The sequence below is a fragment of the Ambystoma mexicanum genome, chromosome 14 (assembly GCF_040938575.1).
Source record: "Ambystoma mexicanum isolate Mex_15411 chromosome 14, UKY_AmexF1_1, whole genome shotgun sequence".
NCBI lineage: Eukaryota > Metazoa > Chordata > Amphibia > Caudata > Ambystomatidae > Ambystoma > Ambystoma mexicanum.
Genome location: NC_090940.1, coordinates 374,401,099 through 374,414,141, shown reverse-complemented (window position 1 = coordinate 374,414,141; position 13,043 = coordinate 374,401,099). Strand labels below are relative to the sequence as shown.

Sequence of the window (13,043 nt, the reverse complement as noted above, 5' to 3'; positions counted from 1 at the left end):
GCATCACCATTAGCACCCATCGTCTGAAGCAGGGCTGTAAATGTATATAATTTTAGTAAACAATGATAATGTATCAATTTAAAGCACATATTGCGTGAAACCGTAGTGGTGATGCCTGCTCTCTGCCACCCCAAGTCCACCAAAGTGATACCCAAGGCAGCTTTGCACTTATTAACCATTTTAGTGTATCTTTAGGAGGAACATGACTTGTACAGCTCAGGGATGGGACTGTCAAAGGTATTCGATGAGGTGATTGTGCTGTTCAGTGGATACAGTGGAGGCTCCTCATGAAAAAAAGGATTTCTCCTGCTATCTATAGCCAATACAGCACAAGTGAAAAAAGGGCATAGCAACATTCTGCACAAGTCAAATCCCAAATAATAGCACAGTTAACTTCTAATGTTTTATCCTGGACACGTGCTTCTGCTCCACTTGTACAGTTTATTAGGACAAACGGCATTCCTCTACATATTAAGAAGGATAACATGTACATAACCTTGCGCCCTTCTGTTTTAGAGCTCTTAGTCCAGGATATAGATATATATAGATAGATATATATATATATATTAAATCACATTCAAGTTAACAGACAACTGCTCAGTATGTGCCTTGGATAATAATGGTATATTCAATTACTTAAAAGGGTCCATCAATGATTGTAATAGTTTGTTACTAAGTCTATTCTCACTCTCCGTAAACCATGGTACACCATATTGTAATGTAGATGCTGCATACTAGGGCTCATAATCTGGGGCACCGCTGCTCCCTCTGCATATGTTCCCTTTAACTCACTCAGGGTTTTACCAACCCAATACAAGTAAAGCAATCATTTATCAAGCCTTTTAAAGATTGGTTGGTATGGGCCAAAGTATACCCTGAAAAACGGAACAATCAAGGCAGGATTATAATTTTGGATACAGATACACTCCCTAGTAGCAATCATTCAACATCAGCCAAAATTCCCAAACTTCTTCAAGACTATCCAGGGATCTTAGGACATTATCATTATATACCCCCACCCAATAAAGGAATGGTTTCCTAATGATCGCTCCAAAATCCTGCCACCAGACCCTACTCCAAAAACTCCAACTGCCTGAATGGGCCTTCAGTGGGCTTTCAGTGAAGGTCTGTGTTAGGAAATATTTATCTTTTGGCAACTTCCCCTCCTTTGTTTCTATGGATCCCCAATCCTTTTGCTTTATTTTTAAACCTATCCTCACTCGGACCGTGGACCACCTGCTCACTGTGCTCAGAGAGGCACAGCTCCACCTCACTGATGATGCCCAACAAAGCTGAAACACGTGTATGCGGTTGCTGTAGGTAATCTTGTTCAGGAGTGATTTGCTATAGCATTTCGATGCTCGACTGCCCATGTGGGCGGAACAAAGACTGATATGCAAATGGCTATTTCCCATCTGTGAAAGGTACAGTGAGCAAAAAGCGATGGCCGCGGACCCTCAGAGTGGGAACAAACCACAGAACAGGTTATCATGACATGTTCTTTCTAGAAAGGGGCGTCTGCTACCTTTTAAAAAAAAAAAAATTCTGCTTCACTTCCCCTGGTCTTTTGCTAATTTGTTACGTGTAAACTGATCAGTACTTTAGACGATCAGTACTGTAGAACTAGGTTTCCCTTTTCAACGTTTACCCCACATGGCTACTCCCCTAGAATGGCTGTGCCACAAGATTTTCACTTGCTCTTTGTCCTTCTTTCTGCCTTACCAGCGATTCGCTGGGGGGGGGGGGGGTTGCAGGTTTTCCCATTCCACATCTGTGGAGCTTGAGTGAAACCAATATTTGCCCGTGATTAGACAGCTACTGGCTGCTTGCATGGTGCAGATCCTTACCATTGGTGCGCTTTTGCTTCCAGGCTGGAGTTTGGAGAAGACGACGACTGCTATACCATTTCTTTAGATCAGCGTTGGAGCCAAGAATCCCTTGTAGACAAACAGCCAACTGAAGATCTGAAGAAGGCTCCTGAAGAGGCCTGTCATCTCTTCCTGCTTCTGGACCAGTGAAGCCCTGTTGAAGTACATGATCTCAAAAGACACTAAACAGTGCTTAAGCCCTTGGACTATATGACAACTAGTATCAACGCCTTCGAGGATCCAGCCGACATGAGCCTTCAGAAGTGTCCCTGGCTCACCCAGTGCACTGACCACCTCTCTCGTGGGCCTCCTCGCCAATCAAGTCGCCATTCTGAGGTTGCAGCCACTTTAGGAATTTTTATTTTTGAATTTTTTTAATCCACAAGATTTTTACAAAACGAAACAGACATGTTTCTCGCAGTATTTGTCTCTTAAGCATTTGTCTCGAGCATTTTTCTTCTGAAGTAAAGGAAAAATTGAGAACATGATTGTGTTTTTAGCGGCCAACTCCGATGTAACAGGTTATTTATAATGTACTCCAGAATTTTTGACGTGGCTATTTGCCAACTGTATCTGTCGCCGCCTATCAACCTGTACGACCATGTCTCTTCATTCCTTTAAGTGACGACACTTAAAGGAATGAAGAGACATGGTCACACAAATTGTTTAGATAATGAGATCTGATCAGGTAGGTTCCTGGACATGTAGTCACCAAATTCTGTATAGAGTCTTTGAACTGTGCCGGCTGGTTTTGACAGTAACGGCAAGTGGATGTCTGAGAGAGGCCCCTAATATGAAGAATTTCATTTGTTGCGAGCAAGTTGAGTCTGGCTCTTAAAATTAAAACACGTGCACCTTTATTTGGAAATGTATTAAGTATTGCAGCTCATTTAATTTTTTTGTGTTGTACAGAAGATAAGCGGTCAATTTATTTTTTGCCGCCATATCTATTGTTTTTGCCCAATCTAGTTCTTTAATTTTCCGTAGGACCTTCCCTGGGTTCTGAATGAGTTTGTCTTCATCACTGACAACTGAATCCAATAACATTTCATTTTCCTTTTTCCATTCGGTGAGTAGCTTGCATTTATCCTCTTGCATTTCTTTGTTAATCATTTTATATATTTGATTACTGTCTGTCATTCTGCATTTTCTGTATAACATTAGTGAGTTGCAGCTAACGGTACATTGAAGGGACATAAGACTCAGTTCACGTCTGATAACTACCCCAGATGTTGACTTTGGTATGCCTAGAACAGATCTCCAGAATGTGGCTTCTAGTTTGGGCCAGATTTCTCTTGGGATAGTTGGCATTCCCTCGGCCCCATACGTCACAGAGGGGACTACCTTAATTTTGTAGAAGTTAAGTGTTGGTATCAGTGAGTATCGGCCAAGTTTTCTATCGATCACTTTGGCCTGAGCCACTAGCATTTTGATTTTTCCATGTAAGGTTTCTTGCATTGCTGTTTCACATTTGGAGCTGTCCAAGGTAACTCCCAAGCATTTGAAACTTCAGACTCTCTCTATTTGGGCTTCTGCCATGTGTTCTTATCGGATCTTCTGCTGGCTTTTTGCAGGATCATAACTTTTGTTTTTCCTTTGTTGACCTCTAGATGGTTTTTTCTTGTGTACAGAAGCAAGTTGTTCATTTGCCGCTGTAGTCCAATGGGTGTTTGGTCGAACAATGTTAGATCGTCCGTGTATAAGAGTCGCGAGATCGTTGAGCCCTCCGATTTTTGGTGGGAATGCTCGTACATCCGCTTCTGTGCTTTGGAAATCGCCTATATACGCCACGAAGAGTGATGATGCTAGAGGGCACCCTTGCTTCACCCCACGTGTGGTTGGGTTCTCTGCTGATAAGTCCCCCTATCGATTTAATCTTACTCCCATTGTTGTTTTAGAATGTAGGGCGTGAATTGGCGCCAAAATTTGTTGGACACTTCGTCAGTTTCTTCGATAAACACAACAAATAGCCGCAGTCCGTATTGTAGTGCTTTGCTCTTCAAAATACTAAACATAAGGATGTTACCTGCGGTCCCCGCATTTTTTTTAAAGCCTGCCTGTAGATGGTCATTGCAGTTTGCAGATGCTGGCCAAGATTGACATTTTTTCATCAGTAGTGACCCAAAAACTTTACCAATAGCATCAAGCAGTGCTATTGGGTGGAGGTTTTGGAGGTCACTCTTGTTCCTTTTTTTATAGATTGGTATCCCGATCGCAGAGGTCCAGGACGGTGGCAGCGATTTTGTCTCTGCACATCTTCTGAAGATTAAACTGAGTAAGGCTGCCCATTCAATGGAGTGAGATTTTAACTCGGTGTTTGTAATTCCATCAGGCCCAGAGTCCCTGGAGTTGTTGAGTTTTTTGATTGCGTCTTCTATATCTGCTCTGTTGTCAAGCTTGATCCAATCGGAGCTGTTTAAGTGCACGTCCTCTTGATGTTCGTCATGGACGGATTGAAACACACTTTTAACATGTGTTTCCCATGTATGTTGCCCAATATTGTACGGTATTTACTCTGCCATTGGTGCGTCAATGGATCTCAACAAGGACCAGAATTCTCTGGAGTTGTGGGTGCTTATAGCTTTGGCAATCGCTTCTGCGTCCTGTTGGAAGAGCTTTGCCCGATGGAATTTAACCCATGTCTTGTAGGTTCTTGTAACCTCTGATTTTTATGCTTGCTTGTATCGTTTTCAGGGTCCCTGCCATTCGCTTAGCTTTTCTGAATTCTCGTTGCTTCTCCACGAGTTCTTTATTATAGGAGTGATTTCGGAGTCTGTGAGAATACTTTTTGTTTGCCGATTGATGGTTGTACGACCCGAGTAGTGGTTGGTAATCAACTGATTTTGTTTCCTCGGTTTGCCGACGAGAATTATATTTTACTGTCAATTCTTTAATGGCATTTACAGTGAGTTTAATTCGGGAGCCTAGTATATTGGTCTCAATTTGCATTTCCATCCTTTCGTTTTTCTTGCAGAGGATGTTCCATGTAATTTCCAGGAGATTACGATCACTGGCAGTTGTTCGTAGTACTTTGAGCGCACTGGTCAGCTGCAACAGGTGTTTAGAAACAAAGATGTAATCAATTGTGGCCTGTGACTCCGTGCGTTCCCAAGTCGGTGGCCTATTTTGTTGTGAGAAAATGATATCCAGGTTATGTAAATCTCTTGATTGTACCATGTCTAACCATGCTTTTCCTCATCGTACTGTCGAAACTGCCTTTAGTGTGGTTTGTTTTGAGTTGTTCATTTGGCACACTGCATTTAGATTGCCGCAGATGATTAGATATGGCGTCATGAGCATTGCCATAGTCTCGTCTTTTGCTGAGTCTATGGCTATGGGATTACAGTAAGTATTAACAATGACTAGTGTATTTAAGTTGGTTTGTTCTTTTTTGTTATTCATTTGCTCCCATGTTGCAATGACCGCGAGAACAGATGTGTTGGCGATCAAGATTTTATCCAGTGCCATGCCACAGCCACTTCTGCACACCGTTAGAATACCCGAGGATGGGCGACCAAGAGGACCTTTGGTTTGCGGGGGCAATTGCAATTTCATATCACTCTATGGACGGTGGTTTGGCCAACCAGGTCTCCTGCAAGCATATGATGTCATATGTTCCAAAGTTTACATCAACAGGAACCGTTAGGTGCAGGTATCCTCTTGTATTCCACGAACATAATTTCAGGTTGTGTTGGAGAGCGGCCTTTTGACATTCTGTTGCCCGATTGCCCACCTCCTGTTCGAATTGCTATTTCTTTAGATGTGATACGAGCGCTTTCGGTAGCCATGACCAGATGCCTTGTTTGTTTTCATGTTTACTTGTTTTTGCCATTTGTGACCTGTTGCTCTGCACAGATTGTGTAATGGTTCTCGTGGTTATCAGTGCATTTTCTTTTGTGTTTAACAATGACTCATCCGTATAAGATTTCTTATGTTCATGTTTACTGGCCTTTGCCCGTTTATGGCTACTGCGCTCTTGGAAGTGCTGCTTTTTCTTGTCTGACTTCCTTCATCACTCACTCTATGGAATTTTTCTGCCTCAGGTAAGAAATTACCTCGTCTTGCTCCTTTCTGCTATGTGTGATTTTATAAATGTGGCGACTGCTTTCTCTATAATTATGCAACGTTTGATCTTTTAATGTTGTTTCAAACATGTCGTATCCCATTTTTCTGAATTTGATTGTGCCCTTGCATAAGAGTTTTTGCACTGACGATGAGTCAATGTACAAATTAGCTGAGGTTCTTGGATGGTCATGCCATGGTTCGACAATTAATAAGTCATCTGACTTTATTGCCTGAAGGTTCGGGATATGGGGTAAAATCGCAAGAGCAGATCTTCTATTCAAGGTTACAATGTCCTTGTTACTTGCTCTCTGCTCCATTTTAAAAGTCCATCTTGCCTCTTTTGGTCTTGCACTTCTTGGATGGTATATTTCTGTTTTGGATCTATAATACGTTTTTGACATTTCATTTAGGGATACACCTTTTGAAGCACCTGGTGTGTACATCATGTGTCGGCTTGGCGATGCCTTTACTTTTGTATGCGTCTTCTGAGTCTTATTTTCTGCTGTTTGGTGCAGTCTCTCAGTGATCTTGCATCTCGGACTCCATCTATTATCTCATGTTCAATCATATCCATCTGATGAGTGTACCAATTTGCTGTTTGTGTTGTCCTTTTACATTTCTCTTCCAAGGTTAGGAAGTGTCTATCAGCACCGTCATCAAGGTTTTTCAGTCTGAGTTTAAATTGCTCAGCACGTGGTGCCTTCGGCGTAATGCCCTTTCCTTGCGGTCCTTGCTCAAGAGTTGCTTCATCTGCAATTTGACTATCAACAGGTGGGTTGCAGACCAAGGTTGAATCGCCTGTGAGATGCTCACTTATGTTCTTCAGCTTATCATTGCTGAGGAAGACCTCTATGGACTTTGGGGAGGAAATCCTTTCGCTTTCAACTGGTGCAGGTTGTATTTGCTGGCGGTGCTCACAGTCTGAATTTGCCCAGCTGTAAAAAGCGCCATTTTTCCTCATTGTGTTTGGATCTATTGCCTTATTTTGACCGATTGTCACCTTCTCCAGCTGCACAGTTGCACCTTGCAACAAATCACTGGGATTTCCAATGATCACCACTGGTCCTGATTTTGATTTGTCAAATATTGAGTATGCCATGTCTGGCACTTTGTTTAAAACTTGCCCTGTCGCGCTTTCATCTGTCGGTTTTCCTACCACCATCAGTACTGTGGGTTGTTTTAAGGCGGCCTCTGGGGCCACATCTTTCACCAAGTGGCTGAGAGTTTTTTTAACTTGGTTGCCTTTTCTGTAGAAATGTTATTTGCCGTCAAATCAATGGTTATCGTTTATGAACTTATATCTTTCGTGGGTTTGGCCTTCGTCTCGGCTATTTGTACAATGTCTTTGCTTGAAATAACCAATGTTATTTTTGACATCGAGTCACATACTCGTTGATCTGTCTTGACGGTCATGGTATCTCTTTCTTCGCGAGCTGTGATGTATCCCTCAACAAAAATCATTTTGGAGAGCAGCATAGCTTGTAAGGATGAGTGGTCTTGCAGTGGGTCATTAATTGACTCAACTTGTAGAAAGGTGCAAGGGCTATTGTTATGGCGGACATGATGGTTGTCATGTCAAGTTTCTTGGAGGGTGTCTCAATAGGAGCTACCATTGGTTGTGTGGTGGCTCTTTTCATCGGACTTGACATCATAGTGCTTTGAGGTTGAGTATTATTCGTTGGCACATTGTGGAAAGAGCCCATTGAGCATCTGCGGTGAGAGTGTGATTCCATAGTGTTAGGCAGAATCCTGTGCATTTCCCTTGGAGAACACTGCAAAAAGATTAAGACTACAGGAGCATCAGTAAACCCAATTGGTAGCAGTCTGCACCACCCAGATTTACCTGGTAGCTGTGGCTGAGCAGTCAGACTTCTCTCAAGAAGAGTAGGGCAGTATGCAGAGTATACACAATAGGGTCAAAACACAGTAGAGCAAACAAACACTGACCAGAGCTTTGTATAAAAAGTATATAGTTATTTATTTAAAACACACTTTAGGTAATACACTAGCACTCTCAATGAAAAATACTCTAAAACACAGTCAGGTAAGTATATACACCTCTCTTGCTAACTATCAGACAAGTCAGGGTTAAAGCACAACTATTTGTTAAGACAGAAGTGAGCGCTTAACCTAGATGGCACTCCAATAGTTTAGGTTAAAAAGGGAGAGAAAAGGCAGAGCATAAAATAAAACAGTTCCCAACACTTAAGAGTTCAGAATATACTGTAGAGCCAAAGTAGTTCATAGGCCAGGCCCACTTTAAATGGAGCAAAGCGAAATGTGCCCAGGATCACACGGTTTAAAGTCCACTAAAAGTCTTTGCAGAGTGTTCAAAAGAGGTTGGGGTGAATCAAAAGATATAGTTAGAAGGCCTGAAGCCAACTCAGTTCAGAAGCCAAGGATTTAAGGGTCACCTTTAGCAATCTGTAGAAAGGGGGGCCAGGCAGGACACAGTACCTTAAAGAGAAAGGAAGCTCCAGCGGGGGCAGTTGTTCCTGGCAGTGATTGCCGTTCGTTGTTCCGACCAGGGGAAGAGAGGATCTCATCGAGGAGGAAACTGAGTCGTTGCACTGCACAGGGATTAAACCAGCCGTGGAGTTCCAGATTAAAAGGTGCGGTCCTTTTATTTGCGGGCAAAAGTGGTGAGCTTGGCTTTCCGGCCGCCGGGGTGCATGGCATGGGCGAATCAACCAAGGGCCGTCTTTGGAAGGTGAAAAAGGGTGAACTGGTTGGTCCCACCAGCTCAGAGGAAGAAGACTCGTCCAGCAGAAGATCTTCTCTTGTCGTCGGGAAAGTGGTGAGGTAGATGCAGCAGGGCTTCACCGGTGGTGTCATCGTTGCAGATGGTTCAGCTTTCTCCCTCTTCGGATTCTTAGGTCCTATGGCGACTTCTGAAGTTCCAGTCCCAAAGGCCCTGCTTTTATGCAGAAAAACCCCCATTCATCAGCCTAGCTGTCAATCACACATGCTAAGTGGTGAGCCGGGCGGCTCACCAGTGGGCCAATCAGAGTAGAGTGCGACTTGGGTTGCTAAGGCAACGCAGTCCAGGGTGCCAATTCCCCCTCCACCCTTCCAGTGGAACCCAGACAGAGTGGCACCACTTGGAGGGCTTCTGTGGAGAAGTCCGCCAAAATAGTGGAACAAAGGGCTCGACCTTGGTCAGAGTTACAGAGACGGACACAAACGCCATTTTAGAATCGAGTTCTGGCAAAAAGACCCAACCGGTGATTTAACATTAAATAAATAAACCGGCGGTATCTTTAACATTGCACCAAAAAGTGGTGCGTTTAAAATGAATGGGAAAATCCCATAGAGAATATTCCAGTGAAATATTTCGCGTGGTAACCACTGCCACCAGCCAGAAACTCGACGAGGGGGGACGGGACAGTGCCCCCTCGAAAACAGACCCAGGAGCAATCGAATTACCCCTTACCAGTACTTCCACAATATGATGGTTTGTACTGGTTCTGTTCACAATTTTGGACTAGTAAAGCCAATGGTGACTTTACGTGCCCTGGGAGACAGTAGTCAGTCCCAGGGTGTGGAGTCTATGTTTGGGGGTCACTGTGACACCCCTGTGGTACTGCACTGATGGTGCTGTGTACCACACATACAGAAAAACAGACGATACCCTATGGAGTAAAAAGAAACCCCATAGCCCATAAGCACATAAGTCATACCTCAAATCATGCCTAAGAGTGGGAGAAAAAGAGTCTTACTCAGGAGAAAAAAACAAACCCCAAAAATCCAGCAAAGTTGCTGGGGGACTCACTAAGTTTGGGAAATTAGCCTTATAAGAGAAGACTCCCTAACACATAGAATTTCTGCTGTGAGAACGTGAATCCGGACAGTAAATGGTCTCACGCATCGGATGTGTCATGTGTGTACTATCAGTCTGAGCACGTCTGCAATCTGATGTTGTGTTGCAAACAAACAGGGGCGTTGGTCGAGAGCCCACTTTGAGGCAAATTTCTAAGCTCTTTACAGAGTTTCCACAATCAATTACCATTTGAGGGCTTGGTGTGTCGATCGGCGTGGCTTGTTTGTCTTTGTCCATCGAGGCAAATGGGTCCTGACCTACTGTGCCTACATCAGGTGTGGCCTTTGCTGATGTTTGCTCTATACTTGAATCTGATGTTCCACCTTGGTAGCCCTTTTCTGTACAGTTTTGGTGCACCTCTTTTTCATTGATCGTTGTGTGTTGAGTGCAAAGTTGTTTTGCCGTGTCAGGCATGGGAATGTTCTCAGTCCGTGAGCCATCACTGTCTAGTATGTCTTTCATTGGACCAGGAGTACTGTGTTTCTCCAAAGGCCTTGTGGGATTCAGCGCCATTGTCTTTCCTGGTGTGAGTGTAGAGGGAACTTTGCACTTCTCTGTTGGCACATCTACCATTCTTTGTTTTGCGCAAGGGAAGTTATCTTTCACTGCCGCTAACATTTCTGCTTCAGATACTTCCTTGAACTCTTTGTGCTTCGTAGATAGTTGTGCCTTGAAGAACTTGGTCAGGATGCGCACAGTGGTGGGTTTGGCTGTGCCTGATTTCCTAATACAACCACTGCCTCCACGTTTTCCTTTTGGGGCCATCTCAGCTTTGCTGGCGCTCCCCTTCACTTGCCTATTGGAATTAGCTACGATTTGGGTTTTTTTAAAAAATTTTATTTGAGACCTCCATTTCCATGGTGTGTCTCATACGTTTTTTCACATTTTGAATCAATGTTGGCAGAGCTGTTGCGGAGGGTTCTACTGTGAGTGCTTCATCCAGCTTTGTTGACTCAGCTGGGAACAGCTCCTGCTGCGTTTGATCCTCTCGATGTGCATGGAATCTGGGCTTTCGTGCTTGCCCATATAGCCTAAGCGGATGTATACAAATTGTTCGTTTGACAATTGCTCGAATTACAATTGACCTTTTCACAATTGACCGAATTGTGAAGGTCAATTGTAACATATATGTAGGGGGAAACCCCCCCACCTAACGCCAAAACCCATATATATATATATATATATATATATATATATATATATATACACACACACACACACATACGGTCAATTGTGAAAAGGTCAATTGTGACCCTTTAAATTCGGTCAATTGATCATTTGAACAATTGTAAACGAACAATTTGGGTACTACCGCCTAAGCACAGGCTGACAGCTCCCTCTCTCCTCATGCGCTGGCGTATTGGGCCCTGTCACGTGACCATCCGCATAGACGCTGTGGTCACGATCGGGTACGGGCTCAGGCTTGCGGCAGCGTTCATCTGTGGGGCTGCCCACCCGCTCCAATGCTGCCCTCGGGCCATGCTGGCCGACACCCCCCCAGGTCCCCACTCGCAGCGTCCTTCTCCCGTACCCCTCCCAATCCTCTGCCAACGCCGCACTCAGCGTCCCGCCTCGCCCTCCCTCCCTCCCTCGGACAACAGCAGAGCATCCGGTGCAGCGCGGCCTGGCGGGCTGCTGACCTCGGGGTGAGGGCACGATGCGGTCATCGGGGAATCGAACCTCCAGCACTTCGGACTCCTCTCAGTCCACCTCCACCTCAACTGGTAAGTTCGTGTAACATTTTATTTTGCACAATAATTCGTTTCTTTGAGACAGTGTATGCCGTTTTCGTTAAGTTATATGTCTGGCCTCTAACATGAAGTTTGCGTGGAGATCATTGGCTCTGGGGCATGCCTCCGGGCAAGATGTTGTTGGTTGGGCTTCTTCTACAGCCTGCACTTTCTCGCTGTCTTGTCGCGGGCGAGAGCTCCGGAGGCGTCGCCCATCTTCATCCTCTTGGGTTAGACTGCAAGAGACAAACCTAGCAGCTTCCCAGCCATATCTTAATGTCTTAGGGAAAACCAGTGAGCTGTCGTTGCTTTGTTCTGCCACAAAATCCGCAGAAGGAGGGGTCAAAGGGGAACTTGCCCTAACAGTCTCCCAGCCCACCGTTTTCCTTACCTAGTTGTTTCTGTGTTGACTCAGTCACCAGCTACGAATCTCTGTGTGTTGATGTCGTCAATTGTGGAGGGAATTGACAAGGGAGGGTGGATGGGGGGTGCTCCCAGCTCCGTTCTCATGACAGACCACTTTTCCACCCACTTGTAAGTGGGGTTTTGTAGAAAACAGTCTCTCAGTGTGGGCCAAAGACTCCGCCTCTCTGTAGTAAGAGTGGTGAACAGACTTTCTGCTTGTAGCCACGACAGACCACTTTTCCACCCACTTTGCCGCTGAACTGTAGTAATCACCACCTTGTGGAACAAGTCGCCTTCCCTACGAATTTACAGCGGCCCAGCCTCAAGGGATCCTGTAAAAGAAAAATGTCTTTAACCGAGACTTGAAGGAGGCCCGCCGTCTTCTATGTGTGGTAGCCATCACTGGAAATAACATTGCCTCATCGTGTGATGTGTCCTAAGGGGACCTGCTTTGGTGAATCTTGCACTTCATCGCTAGAGATTGCATCTTGCATATGGGCCCGACTGGAAGAATCCTTGGACGCAACTGCCCCTCCTGGGCTCCTCTCACCAGAAACAACTGTGGCAAATTAACCTCTAGCGACTCCCAATTGACCCATCAGTTATCTGGGAAAACCAGAGTCAGAGGGGGTAAGAAAACGCAAAGCATTCGTCTCCCCCTGTCCTCCATAGGTTAACATTGGAAACCAGTCCCTTTGTGACCTAACATTCCATTTGACTGCCTTTTGGTCGTCAAAACTAGGTAGTATCTGAAATATAAGGACACAATGTACTTACCTAGTAACCTTGTTGAATATCTTCCGTGAAGTCACCAATACAAGTATAATTAGAACTTACCTACAGAGACTACATTCTGGGGGGAAGCATTGTGGCTCCTGTGATTTTTGGACAAAAAGACACATTGTTCTTAGGGATTGGATTGCGGAAGTTAGGGAAATTCACTAGTGATGATGATGATTTATTTACTTACCTTTTGGGTTGAATAAGTCATTTGAATGCATTTTAAGTATCCATGGAGAATGTATATATGTTTATTGAGTATTGTGCGACAATATCACCTGCTAGTTTCACTGTTTACTATGTGCAAAGGCCTAGAATACATATTTGCATTTTTATACATTCATGTCGAAATTGAATTATTTTAAGCTTCACTGC

The 13,043-nt window shown here is 44.3% G+C and overlaps 1 protein-coding gene across 2 annotated transcripts in view; it reads right to left on the bottom strand.

Moving 5' to 3' along the window:
* TOGARAM1 (TOG array regulator of axonemal microtubules 1) overlaps positions 1-13,043 on the bottom strand; it is a 1,414,449-nt gene that overhangs the window by 1,014,734 nt on the left and 386,672 nt on the right. The window lies entirely within an intron of this gene.